General features: G+C 38.2%; 1 pseudogene; it reads right to left on the bottom strand.

Moving 5' to 3' along the window:
* Nucleotides 1–8566: 8566 nt before the first annotated feature.
* Nucleotides 8567–20980, bottom strand: part of LOC130829899 (ubiquitin-conjugating enzyme E2 E3-like) — a 60739-nt pseudogene continuing 48325 nt past the window's right edge.

Raw genomic sequence — 20980 nt, 5'->3', positions numbered from 1 at the left:
GGTGTAGACATATGACTGGGTGATAACAGAATGAACCCTTCAGCTTTCCATACACTTAGGACTTATTCCTTTTAACTGTTTTAGGATAGATTAGGGGAAACTGCAAATATGATTACCTTGAGGGATGTTCTATTTAATTGTCATTTTTATTGGCCATTTTCTTTGCCCAATTTCAATAGTTAGTCTGATGGGATGAAAGTCTTTGCAAGGGGAAAGTTTGTATATATTAATATAATTTAATTCTGTATTTATATGAATAAGTATTTTATTTTCTCGTAGAAAAATATGAGCAAATCTTAAATTCTCTCTGGTTCCAACCAGTTTTACCACTCAGAGACTCTATAGTCTTTTTTTTTTTTACTCTAATCCTTTGCTTTTTTCAACTGACTTACCTGTATTTTGAACTCTTGAATCTTTACTTCTCACCCTAAATTGTCAGTCCAGATGGTATTTGACTTGAGGACTCTAGGTAGTAAACTAAACCTTAATTAACCTCAATACAATTGCCCTAAATGCAATTTTATTGTTTATTTTCTCTTGTTATTTCAGTTAAATCCTGCTATGTTTATTTGGTTCTTTTTTTAAAAACTGAAATATAGTTAATTTACAATATTGTGTTAGTTTCAGGTGTATAGCAAAGCAGTTCAGTTATACATATATATATATATATATTATTTTTCATTAGAGGTTATTATAAGATATTGAATGTAGTTCCCTGTACTATACAGTAGGACTTTTTTGTTTATCCATTTTACATACAGTAGTTTGTATCTGCTAATCCCAAATCTACAGTCATTTTATTTTATATTTTATTTTATTTTATTTTATTTTAGAACTTTTATTGAGATTAGTCATTTTAAAATCCACACATATATACAAATCTCTACGTACACATTTATATCCCACTCAATGGATGTCAGTTTGTTGTTAAGATAATAACCTCTCAGTGGGATAGTCTTCCCCATGGCCTGGTCAATACATTTATAGAATGTAATTAAACCATATCACTTCCATGACAGGAAATTGATGACCTTTTAATTATTTCAAGATAACTGAATATGTAATCATTTTCTCCTTTAACTGGGAGAGAACAGTATATTTTGAATAAATTGAAAGTAGAGTACAAAAACTTACGTGTTTTGTGAGTATGCTGTATTTTTGTGCTCTCTTTCCACAAGATATCGTTTTGGAGTGCTTTTCCCAGGATTTAGGAAAACAATTTAGAAAAGCCCATGTTAAAAACAGGAGATTAATAATTTAGTAAACAGTGTTTAAAAGGTGCTTGATGGTTATTGGAATCAGGAAAGAGCTAACTTGAAGTTTCATATGGTGTATAAGCTCACAATAAATTTTTAGATTGTCTGGTGGGAAATAAATGAAGGTGAGTCAAAAATTATCTGCACTCTGGCTGTAGAATTTACTTTAACTTTTATAAAAGACAAATACATCACTTTTTGACATAATCCTCTTGCTTTTCAGTATACTTTGTCCATCTGTCAACAAGCTTTTGTATTCCCTCATTAAAAAATGTTTTAGGCTGAGCTGCAAGCCATGAATGCACCACTGTCTTCACTTGTTCATCAGAAGTGAAACTTTGTCCTCGTAGGGCTGCTTTCAGGGGACCAAACAGGTGAAAGTCCAAGGGAGCAAGATCAGGACTATAGGAAGGATGCTTTAACACCTCAAAAAGAAGTTTTTGCAGAGTGTCAACTGTGTGGGCAGAAGTGTGCAGATGTGCACACGCTCGGACCACAAAAAACAAATCAGTGCTCACTGCTCTTCTTTTGTGAAAATCACAAGTGGGACATCCATTTTTGCTCGCACCACAGTTACAAATGAACTGATGTAACACGTTCACACCAGCACAGCAGTGACTAGGGAGACAGTAGCCTTGAAAGGAAAGCACTGATAAGACTGTGCGGCCAACAGAAGCTTTAATATAACCGAGTGCAGATAATTTTTGACTCACCCTTACAGTAGCTCTTTAAAACAGTAGACTGAGGTCTGCTTATAAAATCAGAGTTGGAGAACAGGGCTAATTCCCATTGGGAAGGTGAGTTACCATACACTTTTATTGTGTGACATTTTGGGTGACAGAGTGTGACGACCACTATAGGGCTCATATTACCTAAACCAAAACCCAAAACCTGACCTGTGATAGGTGTGCATGTTCTTAGGGGGATAATGGACCCTCATATTTCAAATTACACTTATTTCACACATGGCATAGCTTTTATATTTTTAGTATAGTAGATTTTGCCCATTAAAAATATATATTTTATAATTTCCTTGCATTAGAAAACTCTCAACTTCTATACTACGTGTATAGGTGATTTAAGAAAACAAAGCAAACAAAAAAACCAAAAAAACCTAGCCAAATGGGAGCACTGTCTTTGCAATTGAATACAATCAAACTGTTTTGTCTCTACTCTTAGGCGGGAAATGTGGGAAACACTCTTCTCTCACCATTTTCCTTAAGAGAAAAGAGAATTTGTGTTACTACTTGAAAAATTAACTGCTTAATCTTCGACTGAAATTCCAGTCAGTAAAATTAATGGGGAGTTGGACAATTTCAATAGAAACACCCCCATGGTGAGTGCTTTTGATTTATAGCTGAACATATTAAATGTATAAGTTATGCCTAGAAGCAGCTCTTTACTAGATATATTTTATAAGGAAATTAATATAGTGACTTTCGCATGTTATATTTAAAATTTTCCTTTCTTTATAAAATATGCCAGGCATGGTCTGAGACATTTCTTCAATCAGGTCTTTTCTTTAGGAAACAGTTTGGAATCTTATGGATGTTTTTCCTTAGTTTTGAAGAGAACATTAAGAATAGTGTTAATATGATGTGACACAATTCCTTGATTTTTTATGATGATGACTGTATTTGGAGTATAAACCCTTTGTATTAGAAAAAAATACAGGCAGGCTGCTATTAAACTCTCAACAAACTGGGTGGGTGAAGTCAGATCAGTAACTAGTAAACAAACCCTTTGCCTCTTTAAACCCCACAATCAAAACATAAGGTTCTTGGGACTTCCCTGGTGGCACAGTGGTTAAGAATCCACCTGCCAATGGCAGGGGACACAGGTTCAATCTCTGGTCTGGGAAGATCCCACATGCTGCAGAGCAAGTAAGCCCATGCGCCACAACTACTGAGCCTGTGCTCTAGAGCCCTCGAGCCATAATCACTGAGCCTTAGTGCCACAACTACTGAAGCCCGTGTGTCCAGAGCCTGTGCTCCGCAGCAAGAGACGCCACTGCAATGAGAAGCCCACGCACCACAACGAAGAGTAGCCCCCGCTCACCACAACTAGAGAAAGCTTGTGCACATCAACGAAGACCCAACACAGCCAAAAATAAATAAATTTATAAAAAACAAAAACCAAAAACATAAGGTTTTGGAGGGCAGGGGCAGGTCAGGTTTTTTGTTTTTTTTTTTAATTACTATTAAAGCAACAATGACTTAATACATAAATAGGAGGCCCTTGATTATTTTACTTTGTCAATAAACCTTTCTTGAAAGCATGAGACTATGCCAGGGCCTGGGGATTCAACCCTGACAACAGAGGACTTCTGTCTTTATGAAGCCAAAAGTTGAGTGGAGGAGATGTCTCTTCTCTAAGGAAATATGCATAAGCGTGGAGATTTATACACTGGAAAACAGGAGAGGAAAAGGTAAATAGTCACCTGGAAGTGATATTTGAGTTGGGTCTTAAATACTTGCACAGATATTTATAAATAAATCGCAAAACCGTTGAGGTTTACCCACACTTTTCTGACTTATTCCCTTAAATGAGTTTGTTTCATGAACCAAGGAACTTTGATCCTAATGAATCCTTCCTGTGTGATACCAGTCACCCACATTTTAATTGCAGACTGCATTTTTCTCCATGAAAATAGCTGCATTCAATGGTTTAAATTTTACCAGCATTAAAATGTTAGTGAAATAAGTACAGAGGTCTTCTTCGAACTTTCCATTGTTTGTAGCTTTTAAGTGATCAGTGAAGAGTAATGTTAAGAAACATGAATGAGTAGGAACTCTGGTTAAGATGGATTGAACATCATTTTATACCGAGCTGTAAATTTCTTGATTAAGAAAATTATTTTAACTGACCTAATTTCCTATGTATATATATCAAATGACACCTGAATCATGTTAAGGCCTTAACCTTTTCCCATTTCCTGTTGTAAAACTGCCTGAATTTGACATCTTTTTAAGTGGAGTTAAAATTGTTTTCGCGTGTGGTGTCAGAATTCAGATAATGCCCAAATTGATGCTTAGTGATCTGTGTCTCAAACACCTCATTTTCTAAGATGTCTTCTCTGATTTTAAGGAAGAATAGAATTGCATTTTTGGTTCTCTCTAGAATTTAAAATAGTCACTCATTACAATACTCTCTGTTGATTTGAAGCCCGTAGCCTAGGTGACGCAAGAGGCAAATTCATGGCAAGCCTTCAGCCCGACGTTGAGTCTCAGTTCAAGGGCTGGAGAAACAAATAGTGTGGATGCTCTTTATGCTCCAGCCTGCCTGGCTCTCCCACTGGGCGCTCAGGGCTCCCTACAGGCTCAGCTCCCCACTATCCCCTAAGTGACCTTGGCTCTAAGGGGCATGGCCTGCTCACTATTTTCCCAAACTGCTTTCTCAAATACCTGCCATGGCCCATGGCATATTCTTGTGCCCATCTGTTCTTCACTCAGACAATGATGATGAGTGCCTATTGTGTGTCAAGTACTCTCCTAGGCTCCAGCAATGAAAATCAGATGGATTTCTGGCTTTCAAGGAAACAGACGATCGGAAAGTAAACCAAGAAGAAACAGAGACAATTTCAGGCTGCAATAAGTACAATGGAATAACTAAAATAAAATAAAATAGAAAAAATAGAATAAAATAGAATAATGTATTGATAATAAGGGAAGGGGGCTGCAGGGGAAGGGTTTACTTTAGACCACGTGGCCAAGGAAGGCTTGCCTGAGTTGGTGATACAGGAGCCAGGAAGATTCTGCCGGAAGGAAAATTCCAGGTTGGGGGGAAACACTGGAGCAAAAGCCCTAAGGCCTTTGGAGGAAGAGGTAGAAGGTCAGTGCGGCTGAAACTTGAAATGAAAGGGAGAAGTAATGCAAGGGGAGGTGGACAAGGGCCAGTTCTGTGGCCTTTGGTAAAGAGGAGTATGGATTTTATTCTGAGGTTGATGGGCGACACTTGGAGATTGTAAACAGGGGAGGGATAGGATCCGTTCCAGGATTCTGGCTGCTCTGTGGAGACTGATTTGTGGGTAGAAAGAGGAGAAGCAGGGAAACCAGTTGGGAGGCCTTGGTGAGGGAGGACAGTGGTTTAGGCTGAGTGGAGGGGAAGGAACGTGAACCCACAAGGGATGTGCTGTGAGGTTAGGGTTGATGGGGCTCGTGGGTGTGAGTCGTGAGGCTGAAGGGAGGAAGGAACCATGACACCTCTTCATTCTGACAACTGGGTGGTTGGAAATAAGGCGTCTGTGAGAGAGCCTGCTGTGACTAGAGATCACATTTGTTGTTTGAAATTCAGTGTGAGAATACTTATGTTCAGATGCAAATATGAAGTAGTATGTTCGATTTGCAGCCCTATATCTTAGGAGCTGAGGATACATAATTGAAATTACTAACATAGAGGAGGTGTGGGTTTTTTTTTTTTAAATTTTTAAATTTTTGGCTGCGTTGGGTCTTTGTTGCTGCACTCGGGCTTTCTCTAGTTGCAGCGAGCAGGGGCTGCTCTTCCTTGTGGTGCTTGGGCTTCTCATTGCGGTGGCCTCTCTTGTTGTGGAGCACAGGTTTCTAGGCGCTCGGACTTTAGTAGTTGTGGTGCATGGGCTCAGTAGTTGGGGCTCATGGGCTCTAGAGCACAGGCTCAGTAGTTGTGGCACATGGGCTTAGTTGCTCTGAGGCATGTGGGATCTTCCTGGCCCAGGGCTCAAACCCGTGTCCCCTGCACTGGCAGGCGGATTCTTAACCACTGCGCCACCAGTGAAGCCCCAAGGAGGTATTTAAAGTCAAGATACTGGATGAAACTTTCTAGGGCTACAGTGTAGAGAAAGTAATTGCGGAAATTAGAAAATATTTAGGAAAAACAGTGTTAGGAAATGAAAAAAAAATTAGAAAAACAAAATATTTAGAAAATAAGAAGACTCCATACTAAAGCTTGGGGGATGCAGCTAAGGCAACATATTACTGGAACGATCTTACTCAATACTGTCTGGAGGAGAAATAGAAAACCTGAATCACTCTATAAATATTAAAGAATTTATTGTTAAAAATCTCCCCACAAAGAAAACATTCAGGCTATTTGTAGAGCTTACTGGCAAGTTCTACAAATAATTCTAATTATATATATTTTAAAACAACAGGTTTTATTATTGCTTAGTTATGGCAAGGTCAACCGATCAGGAGATAAATTGGCCATCGAAAAGATAGTTTGTTATACTCATGGATCACAAGCAGAAGGGGCGTGGCACACGACGGGGGGGGGGGCGGGGGGCACATGAGCAAGCGCCAGCGTTGGTCAGAAGGCAGAGGAGAGGGGGAAACTGTGGCGAGAACCTTTATTGTGGCTTCTTGCCACAATGGGCAAAAGAATGGGTGAGGCAGGATACACAGGTTTAAGATTGGTTCATCTGAATAATTTCAAGAGGCTCTGGGGCATAGGAGCTGTCCTTAGGTGTTTGGTATCTGACCCTGGAGTGATGGGGGCAGGTGGATAGTGTCCTGGGATGTGAAAGCCTGATAAAGAAGGGAGTTAGGTATGTGGGCTCTGGATTGGTTTACATTTGAAAGGCACCCTCAGGGGTGAGTTGTTTACCATCTTTGGGAATTAGCTAACCCTGGTGGCAGGGGTGAAGGTGGGGGTGGGGTGGGGGGTGGGGGGGCAGTCCCTCTGGAAGCAGCAAGACCCGCCTAATGTCAAAGCATCAGAATGTAATGGGAATGTAAAGTGGTACAGCCACTATGGAGAACAGTATGGAGGTTCCTTAAAAAACTAAAAATAGAACTACCATATGACCCAGCAATCCCACTACTGGGCATATACCTTGAGAAAACCGTAATTCAAAAATATACATGTACCACAATGTTCATTGCAGCACTATTTACAATAGCCAGGACATGGAAACAACCTACATGTCCATGGACAGATAAATGGATAAAGAAGATGTGGCTCATATATACAACGGAATATTACTCAGCCATAAAAAGGAACAAAATTGAGTTATTTGTAGGGAGGTGGATGGACCTAGAGCCTGTCATATAAAGTGAAGTAAGTCAGAAAGAGAAAAACAAATATGATATGCTAATATATATATATGGAATCTAAAAAAACGGTACTGACGAAACTAGTGGCAGGACAAGAATAAAGATGCAGATGTAGAGAACAGACTTGAGGACACGGGGGGGAAGGGGAAGCTGGGATGAAGTGAGAGAGTAGCATTGACATACATACACTACCAAGTATAAAATAGATGGCTAGTGGGAAGCTGCTGCATAGCTCAGGGAGATCAACTCAATGTTTGGTGACAACCTAGAGGGGTGGCGTAGGGAGGGTGGGAGGGAGGCTTAAGAGGGAGGGGATATGGGGATATATATATAAATATAGCTGATTCATTTTATTGTACAACAGAACTAATACAACACTGAAAAGCAATTACACTCCAACAGAGATCTGGAAAAAAAAAAGAAAAAGGCATCAGAAAATAAGAGACATGGCTACATAAAAAAAAGTATACCAGAGTATTGAAAAAGTTTATGAAACTATAATAAACTTGATTAAACTTTACAGGAATGAGGATGAAAAATGACAGTGCAAATGTACTCATGAACATAGATGCTAAAATCATAATAACATATTTGTGAATTATGAAAGTTTGTTTCTTTCATAGCAGTCTTTATGCATTTAGTTTGTTTCCTTGAACTTGCTAGAACTTCCACTAAAACGCTGATAGAAATTATAATATGCACTGGCATCTTGTTCCTGACTCCCAAGGAGAGCTTTTTTTTTTTTTTTTCAGGAACATGTTTATTGTGTTTGAGATGATACATCAGGTGCTCTCTGAGCTACAAAGGGTAAAAGGAAATCCTTTCATTACACACTGACAAAAGTAAAAGGTAAAACATTTTTTACAAAAGCAGGAACCACATACTCAGAAATAGATCTGGGTTTAATATAAATGACATAATTCCTAGTCATCTATAACTACTTTTATAACTTCATACAGATAATAATTAGACTAAAATGCACTATAATATTTGGTAGACTTCAGGACCAGTATCCTTAGTACATCACAAAATACATTTTGATATCCCAAAGAAGCAAGACTTGCAAGTAGGCGTTTTAAACATAACTCATCTACTGCTACAAAGTTCTACTCTTGATAGCATTTACCTTTTTGGGGTGTCTCCCTGTCTCCAAAGGACAAAAGCAGAGAGTAGAATCAGTATAACGTATATACAGAAGTCCATATTGTAAAGGCTATAAAGATGTGCAGCACAGTGAGGAGATGCCTTCTGCTCCTTCACACTGCATGCAAATTATGTGAATTATGTTGCCTATCGCTTGGTGCACTGTCTGGCTATCCTGTCATGTTCTGCTCTGTTGGTCAAATACTGAAGGGCTATGCTTCCAACCAGAGGATGCCTAGCGTTGCAGTCTGTCAAAAGAGAACAAATTGACAGCAAAACCTTTGAAATAGTCAAAGCAGGACTCGAGTTGTCTGTAAGGATGTCCAGGCAGATAACTCCCTATTTATGTTGCAGTGATAGATCCTAGTGGGGAAAGTAACCTTTGGTGGTTTAGCTGGATAATTGGTTGAAAATGTGATATCCAGAAAAAACACACCACCTTCATATACAGAACCCAGTGGACCAAGCATTGTCGATCTCCATTCATAAATGTCATCTCCTTTAGGCCCAGCACTGCAGTTGGGAGGAGGATCAAGGGTTATTCCAGCTAGCTCTCTCTGAATTCTTTTAGCACTAGTGGATAACTTAGCAGTGGTTTAGCTAGGGAGTTTGGTGTTTTTCTTCTGCTGGGTGGCAGAAGGTTTTCCTTCTTCTTGTTCTTCAGGTTCTGGAGCGACTGGGTCTCGCTGGTCCACATCCGAACTACCGCTGCTGGTGCTGGGGCTCTTAGCATCGGACCTCTGCCTGTCACTGGACCTCTTGGTGAAGCTATTTCTTGGAAAACTCGGCCGCCCCCGCCGCTCCCGCGCCGCTACGGTGTGGGGGAGGGAGAGAGAAAAAAACCCTTCCTTAAGGAAAGGGAGGCAGCTGGGGGTGGGGAAGGGGGGGAGGGAAAAAAAGAAGTCCAGGAGGCTCTGGCCGGGGAGTGGCCTCCCGCTGCCGCCGCCCCCGCCGCCCCCCCCACTCCCCCCCCCCCCCCCCCCCCCCCCGCTCCCAGGCAGAGCTTTTAACGTTTCATCATAAAGTTTATTTGCTATGAATTTTTTATGGGTTATGAAAGTCTCTTCATATTCCTAGTTTGCTAAAGGTTTTGTTTTTGTTTTTTTTTTCCCACAAAATGAACATTGAAATTTATCTGATCATTTTTTGTGCATCTATTGGAAGGATCATATGATGATTTAATATTTAATCTGTTAATGCAGTTAATTCTGTGAATTGATTTTCTAATATTAATCCAACTTTGCCTTCCTAGGATAAACCCAAATTTATCATAATGTATTTTCCTTTTCTATACATTACTAAATTTAGTTGCAAACAGTTTGTTCAGGATTTTGTACCTGATAAGTGAACTTGATGTTTAATTTGTTTATCTTTTAATGCCCTTGCAGATTTTGGTATCATGGTCAACCTGGACTTTTTCTGTTCTCTGAAAGGTTTTGTGTAGAATGGATGTTATTTCATCCTTATGTATTTAAAAGAGCTCACAGATGAAGCCATCTGGACCTAGAATTTTCTTTGTGGAAATATTTTTATTTATAGATTCAATTTCTAAGATAAATATAGAGCTATTCATATTTTCTCTTTCTTTTTGTGTCAGCTTTGGTAAGGTGTGATTGTCAAGGAATGTGTTTATTTCATGTAAGCTGTCAAGTTTATTATCAAAGTTTCTCATAATATCTTTTAACCATATTTTTAATGTCTATTTCTTGAAGGATGAGATGAATGTTCCAGATAAATTGGACGCAGAGTCCTGGTGGTAAAAGAAGTACAGCATTTGGGGAAAGCAAATCTATCATATAAATCTAAACACGGTACCAAAGTGGGTATTTTGAGATATTTTTAATAATTAGGAAAGAATAGCAATGAAAATCATGGTCCTTGCCTGCCAAGAATTTATAGTCAATTTGCGTTGAGACAAGGCTTATATACATTCGCATTTCAAGAGGGCAAACATGAGACTGAATGCATGTTTGCCAAGTGCTTTACAGTGGATTTCAGATTGCATACAAGCGTGCCAAAGGAAATGCCAAATAAGGGGGAAATGAGTTAATATTTTTAGGTTGTTTAGAATATGATCATATATGTTTTATGCATGTTTAGGTCAAATATATGCTTTGTGAAATATAAGCAATGTCTGCCTCTCTTAAGAAAATTTGATTTAAATTTGTACCAAGAAGCCTGCACGTGCGTGCTACTCCTGGTATGTTTTCTTTTGGCCAGTGGGTCCCTGGATCTCTTTTTATTTTTTCAAAACACTTTTTCTTCCTCTCTGAAACACTAAGCTAATAGTTTTGTAATGTAATAAAACTCAAAACAATTTTCACCTGCATCTTTGGCATAAATCAATTAAATTAGCCACAAATATTTGTGTTTTAGAGATGAAAAAGAATTACCTAATAGTGCTGATATGCGGGTTCAGGTAATCTAATGAATAACAATTTTTCCCTAAGCTTACTAGCTGAAAAGAAATGATTTATTTTACAGAAATGTTTGCCTTAGTGTCCTGAGCATTGAGTCTCATGTCTGACTTTTACATGTAGGATTAAAATAGAAAGTTTAACCTACCTATAATTTCTTTTTTTAATAATCATGGAAAGCTAGGCATCACAGCCTTTAAAGTGTGGCAACGTGCAAGAGTATTTCCTAACCTTTCTTTTTATTTATTTAGTTTTTAAATATTTATTTATTTATCTATTTATTGGCTGCATTGGGTCTTCGTTGCTGCGCGTGGTCTTTTCTCTAGCTGTGGTGAGTGGAGGCTATGCTTCATTGTGGTACATGGGATTCTCATTGGCTTCTCATAGGGGTGGCTTCTCTTGTTGCTGAGCACCGGCTCTAGACATCCAGGCTTCAGTAGTTGTGGCACATGGGCTCAATAGTTGTGGCTTGCAGGCTCTAGAGCGCAGGCTCTAGAGCACCGGCTCTGTAGTTATGGTATGTGGGCTAAGTTGCTCTGCAGCATGTGGTATCTTCCTGGACCAGGGATCGAACCCATGTCCCCTGCATTGGCAGGTGGATTCTTAACCACTGCGCCACCAGGGACGTCCCTGAACTTCTCTTATGTTACAGAGATAGACAGAAGGGTGTCCCCCTTGCTGGTGTTTGTTTGTTTGAAGAGCCTTGTGTTGTCAGAGATAAGCAAAGCAAAGATGTTGGTTAAAGTCTATGGAGAAGTTCTCTTTGTGAAGTACATTCTGTTTTGTAAGTAAGGCTGCTTAGACAGAAGTTAGAAGGAAGGCAAGTCATTTTTTTTTTTTTCACTCTGCATCATTGGTCTGTATCCTGGGTGCCACCATTAGTGGCCTTCCTTGTCCCTCAAAGTACTGAGGGATAATAACCATGGAATAAATAATCATTTAAGCATGAAAGCAAATAAAAACAATTTCATACAAATACTAGATGAATTTACTGCTCGTAGATCCTCACTAAAATAGCTCTTAATGAATATACTTGAGGAGAAGAAAACTGAACCCAGTAGGAAGGTGTGGACTCCTAGAGAGGCCTGTAGATGGGGCTGGAAGAGGTATAGGCAGATCTTTAAGGTATGTCCCATTTGGCATTTCAACTTGATCTTTATAACAGTGGCTGTTGGAAGCGTATAAGCATGGAGCACTATCTGCTGAATAGTGGTTGGAAGGCAGCAAGATAGGAAGGAAAAGAAAGGGTTAAGAGGATGTAGAGGCTTTTCATGCAGGAAATGATAAGGGCATCTGCCAGGCAGTGGAGATGAGTCCTAGAGCTGTGGAAAAAAGAAAAGAAAGACCTATAGTTATGTCAGGGTGACTGGATATGAGTGGTGAAGCTATGACAGTAGTTAAGGATGACTCAAGTCTTTCCCTTAAGTTGTCGGTGGTACCATTGACTGGGTTGGAAAGAAGCGTTTGTAGAAGGCAGTTTGGGTTTGAATATGTTGAACTGAGAGGCTTACAAGGCATCAAAGTGGAGATAGGCTTCTTCAAACCCCAATAATGTGATATTATTATATGTTTTATAATTTTTTCAACCTGATGGTTGTACAATATTCTCTCTGTCTCTCTTTTCCTCTCTCCCCCTCCTGACCATTAAATTGTATTGCTCTGATTACTAGTGAAGCCCAGAACTTTCCATTGGTTTATTAATCATTCTGGTTTACTCTTCTGTCAATTGCTTGTGAAATGTTTTTGGCAGATACCATAGATTGCTTACCCAACCAACATTTCCCTCCTTTCTTGTTAAAAGTATCCTGATTTGGTTAAGGTGTGAGATGGCAAGGTTCCAAGAGAGGAGCGCACGTCTTCCCTAGGTTCCTACAGATAAGCAATGATTGGTCATCTGACCTATTTCTGGCTGATAAGACCTACAGGAAAATCTCCTTTGCAGGTATTTGTGCTGTCTTTTCCAGTATTTGGCTTATAGATTTCACTCTGTTTATGGTGTCATACAGAGATTTTGAATTTTAATGTAACGAAAAGTGTATCATTCTTTCCTTTCTTGTCATTTTTTGCCTTGGTTTAGAAGTGATTCTCTATCCTGAGGCTCTAAAACTATTCTCTATTTTTTCCTTCCATAAATATTAAATTTAAAAAAATCTTTAGATTTTAAATCCATCTGGAATTTATTTTTGAATCTGGCATGAGGCAAAGATGTTTTTACAAATGGGTAGTCAGTCAGCCCAGAACATTTTTTGAATAGTTCATTCTTTCTTTCTGGTTCATATTAGCGCTGCTCTCATATATGAAGTGCACATGGATATGCTGGTCTGTTGTAAATTTCCCTAATCTGTTCATTTGATCTACTTTTCTACCACTATTTCTTTTCTCTAACAAGTCATAGGTTCTCTTGAATTTTTTATGTAAATAATTCTTTAGTCCACAAATAATGACAATTTTATTTCTTCCTTTCCAGTGCTTATATCAATTATTCCTTTTTCGTGCCTTATCGTGCTGGCTAGGATTGCTGGTAAAATTTTAAATACAATTTGTGAGAGTAGGCATTGTTTCTTGTTTCCAACTTGTTTTGTTTCTTTTAAGGGAAGAATTCTTCATCATTGTGTATGATTTGGGTTGATTGCATTGATCAGGATAAAGGAGTTCCTTCCATCCTTAGCTTGTTTAGGATATTTGTTGTGTTATCCAGAAAGGTATTGAATTTTACTTTTGTGTTTTTCTGGATATTTTGATAACCATATATTTTTCTCCTATAATATGTTGTGAATTATATTTGTAGATTTCCTAATGTTAATCTAATCTGTATTCCTGTAATAAGCCATACATGCTCATGATGTATTTATTTAATATCCTGCTAGATTTAGGTTACCAATGTTTTATTTAGGATTCTTGCACTAATGATCATAAGATGAATTAGCCTATAGCTCTTTTTTCTTTTAACATCCTTGTCCAGTTTTGGTGTCTAAGTTATACCAACCTCATAGATTTAAGTGGGGAGCCCTCCCTGGAAACATTTGTATAAAAGGGAACCGTTTGTGGAATATACCTGGAAAATCATCTAGCTCTTCACAGTTTTTAGCATTAAGGACCCTCCAGGCAAAGGGTCCACTTTATTGTTAGCTAAGTCTTTGTCCTCAGTCCCTAGCTGCCCTAGCTGGCCTTCTGTCCTCAAGCTCTGGACTGGGCTACATGGAGTCCAACTCCCTCCTTTTACCTCATCTTGAGGTGCTCTTGGCTTTGACCTCCATTTCCCTCACTCAAGACTAATAAAATAGCAGGAATTTCAAGAAACAAAGCAACTACATTAGGGAGAGAGACCCGAAAATAAGTGTGTGGAAGTAAGAGCTTTTAATATCTTTGCTCTTCTCATGCTAATGGAGAAATGGAGGCTCCTACCATAGTTAGAACGTGTAGATAACATGCTGGATAAAACCTTGTCTTAATTTCTCCCTGGGTTTCCATTTTGCAGGGAATTTGGATACATTCTAATTTGCAGGCCCTTTGGAAAAAACTGTCACATGTTTATTTTTTATCTTAAAAAAATCTGTATCTGAATTTGAGCTCTTTACAGGCATTTTTTTTCCTTTTATTTACCCATGAGAACGATGCCTGGTGTATCACAGATGCTTAGTAAGTGTTTGAAGATCTTTGTTCTCACCCAAATTATTTACAAAATCAGTGTCAAAACCAGGTCAGACAGTGAATATTATATTTTCAGGGAAGAAAGCCCATTTTATTTCTGTTTGAAACTAAAAGCTCTCAAACCAATAAAATGATAGAAAACGGAAGTTTTTTAGGACATTGTTAATTCCTACCATGTTATCACTTACATGAGTACGTTGGTTTCCAATATTAGTATGCTCTTAAAAAAAAAAAAAAGATTTTGCTTGCATTCACTGCCTGCATTTCTTATCTTGGCCTTTTGGTGTCATTCTTAGATTAATCTGAAAAGTGTATTAAGTAAGGGTGAAATTATTTCCCTAGCCTTGGATCTTTTTGGTCTCTGATTTAAATTGAAGTTTATCATACTTATAGTACAGTTTACTAATATAACCTTTTCAATGTTATCTTAACAATATATTTTATAACTGACACAACTGTAGAAGTTTAAATACAATACAGAGGACCAGTAAAGTAAAATAAGGCTTTATTTTTATGGGTAGCCAAGAAAGAGCTGTTTCTGAAATTACTATACTGAAATTACTGAAATTAACTACATATGTTAATATATGTATGTTACATATATAATTCTAACAATTCTTATGTATATCATTACATTATGTTTTTAATATACAATATATATGTGTTTAATGTATAATATATATGTATTTAGTGAAAGCAAACCAAGGTTCTTAGGCCATTACAGGGCCTGATTCATTCTCCGTGATCTGTGAAATAAAGCTTACTGCTCTCCATGGATCTGTAGAGAGCTGATGAACTTGGCAATAGTTCCTCTTTCTGTTCTGTACTTGGAGATACTCACACCCTTTTGTCTACCTATGAATGAGTATGAAAACCCTTTGGACTTCAAACTTAATTGCTAATCTCAGTGTCAGCCACGTGCTTTTTCTTCCCGCTCAATCTACAAATGCCTCAGTAACTTTTCTTCTTTTCACTATTAATTGTACTTTTTTTCTCCATTGTCATTTTAATGCATACACTTAATGAGACTGACTTCTGTATGGTGTTACAAATAAGGGAACAAACAAACAAAATATATATTGACCCATAGTTCCATAAGCAAGAAGCAAAAGTGATGAATTCATGGTGTTTGATTGTTACATTCCAACAACATTCCCAACACTCTGTCCTTTAAGCTGCCTTCGTTCTCAGGGGAAGGAGCTGTACTTGTCTCCTGGATCTTTGAACAGTTTCACTATTTGAGAGAGTGAGTGTCCTAACTCTGTAGCCCCTGGTATATCTGCCAATAGCTAGGAGCTTGGGTGGCTTAACCTTCAAGTTTGGTGGCCAGAGAAACCCTGGAGATCTATTTCTCAAAATATTAAATTTTCATTAGAATCCTATCTGAACAATATAGCAAAATGAAGTTTTTAAAATACATTTTCTCAGAAAAGATGATTCCAAATTCAAATTCAGTTCTGCAGTTGGTCATGTTCTATGATGTGACATCAGTGGGGATTGAGATCTCCACCACACTTTCAAGCTAGCAGGTCGGCCTAACACAGTTTCACTGATGCTGGCAGAAGGTATGAGACCCTTACATCAGAGACAAAGGACTTCATCACATATGGCACAGCAAGCAGCGTGAGCACCACTGTGTTGGTTCTCCTTGTCCCATAGTCCCATGGGTATGGTACAGATGGGCCTAGATTTTGTCTATGCAATCCGTGGGTTGGAACCTTGTACTTAGGGAACCCAAATCTTACATAAGCAGTAAGCATTCTTGCCCTTTGCTCCAGAAGATGGTATTATCTCTATCTTCCAAGGCTATTTCCTCTACAAGCCTCTGTGACAAGGCACTCCAGCACAAAGAGTGGTTGGTGCCTGGTGTGCAAGATGTGTCTTTGGGAGACAGAGTAGAATGTGGCTTCAGAGCTGTCCCACCCTACAGGGGAGAAAGTTGACTCTTTATCCTCTAACTCCCATTCGTTATGGGGTGAGAACTGATCCAGGGGCATTAACTCTCTAAACACTTCTGGTCTCCCTTACACTGCGAGAGACATCCATGGTGGAGGAGGTGAGTTGCAGGCATGGAGCATGGTATGGGCACTGAGTGTCTAGGGACTCTGGTGTGACATTGGCAGCATCTGTCACACTCTCCAATTTTAGTCCTGCCTCCTCCTAATATTACTCATATGCATTATTTTCCCTTTCAATCCGTGGCTGAGCTGTTAGGTCCATAAGAAACCCTCACAGGCCTTAAGTGGCTGGTGGTGATATTTTCAGTTAGACTTTTCTCAAGTCCTTCCTCTTAACCTGCCTTCTACTCAACAGCATACCTGTTAGAGAGTGGGCTGGGGAAAGGTCAATTTAGCTACTGATTAACACCTTTGGAAATATGGAGAGGAAAAGGTGGGAACTAATTGCTCAAAGTTGTGTTTTAAAATCACTGTGTCTTTTGTTCCTGATCTCTGTGACCCCAGCCTTGGAAAACCAAGAGCTGGTCCTCAATCAAAGAGTGTGTCAAGGATTATTTTAAGAACAAATTGAGGAAATGTAAGCACAAGTCTTTCATCACCTTTTCACCACGATTAGATTTATTTGCGCTCCCGTTGACGGCCCCCTTCTCTTTCAAGCTCTCCAGCCGCTTTAGAATCAAGGGTGAAAAATGAAACCTAGTTCCTGCTTTTAAGAAAATGAGAGAACGCACATGCCATGTTGACAGGTGTGTTTCCTGGGAGCTTAAAAGTATTGAGGATTTTTAGAAAAGAGCTGTATGACCCTGGCCAATGAGAAATCCGCTAACTCGGAATCTGGGATAAATTTAAAATGCTGGTGAAATGCATTGATATATTAGAGCAAGAAGTGGAGGAAGGGTTTGCCAGGCAAATTAAAATTATAAACAAGGGAAATATATAGTCTTCGTAAGGCTGAAGGCCAACAAATGTTTCTAAACACTTGTAAACCCTCTTTGTATTTGAATGCTTCTGTGAGACAATGAATGTTCTAATTCCTAATTTTTTAAAAAATCTATTATTAAAAATTCTATAAAACATTCTGCTCTTTCCTTTCCTTGGGGCCCTGTCATCCTTGTTGCCATATGAACTTGAAATTAAGCTGAATTTTGTGAAAATGTTTCTCTACCTCAGACTTTTTCAAAACTTTCCTCCCAATTAGGGAAAATTAATGAGGTTTACTGCACTTGGTGTTGATATTTAGTCACCAGCAGACAGTTGGGGCTTTGTTCCTCCCAAGTTAGTGTTTGAAAGCAGGGAGTTGTTTTCTTAACTTTCCCAAAGATTAGGAAAACACTATTCTAGAAAGATTGTTTCTTACTGTTCTGAGCATCTACCACTTTCCACCCTTCAGCTTGCTTTCTTCATACTTTCCCAAAGGGGTCCAAGTCTCCCACTCTATCCTCCATTCTCTCACAGTATTGCCTTCCCTCCATATCCATGGATTCTACCAACCACAGATAAACAATGTTACCAAAAAATCCAGAAAGTTCCCAAAAGCAAAACTTGAATTTGCTGAGTGCTGGCAACTGTTAACATGTCAATTATGCTGTATTTACTAGTATTGACACAGCATTTACATTGTGTTAGGTATGATAAAGAATCTAGAAATTATTTAATGTATATGGAAGGATGTGTGAAGGTTAGAAGCAAATATCACACCATTTCGTATAAGGGACTTGAACATCTGTGAATTTTGGTATTCTTGGGGGGTCTTGGAACCAATCACCCATGGATACAGAGGGACGACTGTATTTATACAATCATTACAGGTCATAGCAGATGATGGTAAATGAAACTGGAGATTTCAGTACAAAATCTTGATCATCAAGATGAAGAAATAGAGATCTGTAGAGGTCAAGAGAGTCATCTAAGTTTTGCTGCTTATTTCAGGCAGATCCAAAATAAGAACCCTTGAATCCCTTATCCCTAGTCTGGAGCTTTTTCCTAGCATGTCCATTCCCTGAGAAAAAGAGGAAGGGATGGGGAGACAGAGGCAGAGCGACAAGGAGAGGAAGAGAGAGAGAGAGAGAGAATGAGGGGCTGGGTGAAGGTTGTATCATTATTGACTGCATTATTCTTGAAACTTTTCTCTAGGTCTGAACAGTTTTTCAAAATAAAAAGTTTAACAAATACAAAAATCTGAGTCATATTTTAAAAATTTGACATTGTGCAGAAACAATAAATCCGTGGCCCTGTCAGTTTCTGGGTGCTCCTGTTGTCACTAGAAGGCATATTTGTCAAATAAAGCAGACATTAACTTTTAATTAAGGTTCAGAGAGGAGCGAGGCATTTCTCCCATGATATTTTCTCTTTTTAAAAAATATTCTTCCATGTCTGTCATACAGAGTGAAGTAAGCCAGAAAGGGAAAAACAAATACTGTATGCTAACTCATATATATAGAATCTAAAAAAAAAAAATGGTACTGATGAACCCAGTGACAGGGCAAGAATAAGGATGCAGATGCAAAGAATGGACTAGAGGACACAGGGTTGGGGGGGTGAAGGGGAAGCTGGGACGAAGTGAGAGAGTAGCATAGACATATATACACTACCAATGGTAAAATAGATAGCTAGTGGGAAGTTGCTGTATAACAAAGGGAAATCAACTGGATGATGGGTGATGCCTTAGAGGGCCAGGACAGGGAGGGTGGGAGGGAGACGTGGGAGGGAGGGGATATGGGGATATATGTATAAATACAGCTGATACACTATGGTGTACCTTGAAAGCTGGTTCAAGAGTGTAAAGAAATTATATTCCAATAAAGAGCTAAAAAAAAAAAAAACTAAATAATTAACACACAAAAAAATTCTTAAAATCTTTATTTTGAGTCACAGATAATTATTCATGAATATTATGTGTGTGATTATTTTCCCTTATCATGAAATTCTGAGCCAGCAAAATTGACATTATGCATTTCATTCTGACCAGATATTAAGAATTTTTAAATTGATTTTTCTTGAAAGATTCATGGCCTAAATGGCGTTAAATAACTAAAAATTCAATACAATCATTAATGGATATTTTACTTAATGCTCTGAAGCCTAGCATACCAGACAATTGTACACAGATTATAATTGCAATATAATCTAATTTCTGTATTCTATGTTTCTTTAAATTTCTATAAATTCTTCTTGATGAAAGAATGTTATCTAACACATTCTCTTAATAGTTGTGTCATGAAATCTTCCCCTCTCCACGTTAATTTAACTGTTAGTACATTTTTTTAAAGTTGTATTGAATTTGTTACAATCTTGCTTCTGTTCTATGTTTTGGTTTTGTGGCCACGAGGCGTGGGAATCTTAGCTCCCAGACCAGGAATCGAACCCACACCCCCTGCATTGGAAGGCAAAGCCTTAACCACTGGACCATGAGGGAAGTCCCTTATTAGTACATTTTTAATAATTACTTTAACATAAAATATGCGTTTTCATATCATAATCTTTATAGCAGTTACTCTTGCAAAAATAATTATTCATTTACCCTTAATCTGGCTGATGGAATTTTAACGCATAAAGCCTGTAAGGAAATTTTTTCTTCTCTTCTCTATACTTAAAAGTAAATAGTCAGATATTGAACCCAAATCCAAAGAACACAGTGTATGAGTCAGGGTTCTTCCAAGAAACAGAACCAATAAGATATATATAGATATATACAAATAGCTTTATTGTGAGAGATTGGGCCATACAGTTATAGAGGGTGGGAAGTCCCACCATTTGCTGTCTGCAAGCTAGAGGCCCAGGACGGCTGGACGTATGGTTACAAACCCAACGGCCCGAGAGCCAAGGGAACCTGTGGTGTAAATCCTGGAAACTAAAGGCCTGAGAATGAGGAAAAGGGAAGATAAATGTTCCAGAGAAGAGAAGGAGAGTAAGACCATCTCCACTAAATATTGAAATTTTTATAGCATTTCCTACAATATCTAAATACTTGGAACTGTTATAAGAACAGACATATCAATTGAACAGAATATTCCAGAAATAGCTCAGAATTTATGGGGAGCACAAATATACAAAACCCTAAAGACATTAAGGCAACATTTTATCAGCAAAGTAAGATAATTCAATAAATTACATTTGCTCAATTTACTACCCATTTGGATAAAAATCTCCCACTCCTAAATGTCAAACAAATTTCAGATGAACTAAAGATTTAACCATAAAACCATTTTATTACTAAAGAATTTTAAATCTCTATCTATCATCTATCTATCTATCTATCTATCTATCATCTATCTATCTATCATCTATCTATCTATTCTTAGAAAGGAGGGGGAATTTATAAACATGATACAATAATCAGAGGTAAATAACGGGAAAGACTGATGAATTTACTTAAAAGTTGAAAACTTCTGCTTGAAAAACATGCTATAAGTAAAACCAAAAAACAAATGGTGAGCTAGCAAAAGCATTTTCAAATACATAGGACAAAAGGTAAATTTCATTGCTATGTAAAATATTTACAAATCAGTTTAAAATAAAAGAGGAAG

Source organism: Hippopotamus amphibius, chromosome 10 (genome assembly GCF_030028045.1).
Source record: "Hippopotamus amphibius kiboko isolate mHipAmp2 chromosome 10, mHipAmp2.hap2, whole genome shotgun sequence".
In the NCBI taxonomy this organism is placed as follows: domain Eukaryota; kingdom Metazoa; phylum Chordata; class Mammalia; order Artiodactyla; family Hippopotamidae; genus Hippopotamus; species Hippopotamus amphibius.
This window is presented reverse-complemented; position numbering and strand designations above follow the sequence as displayed.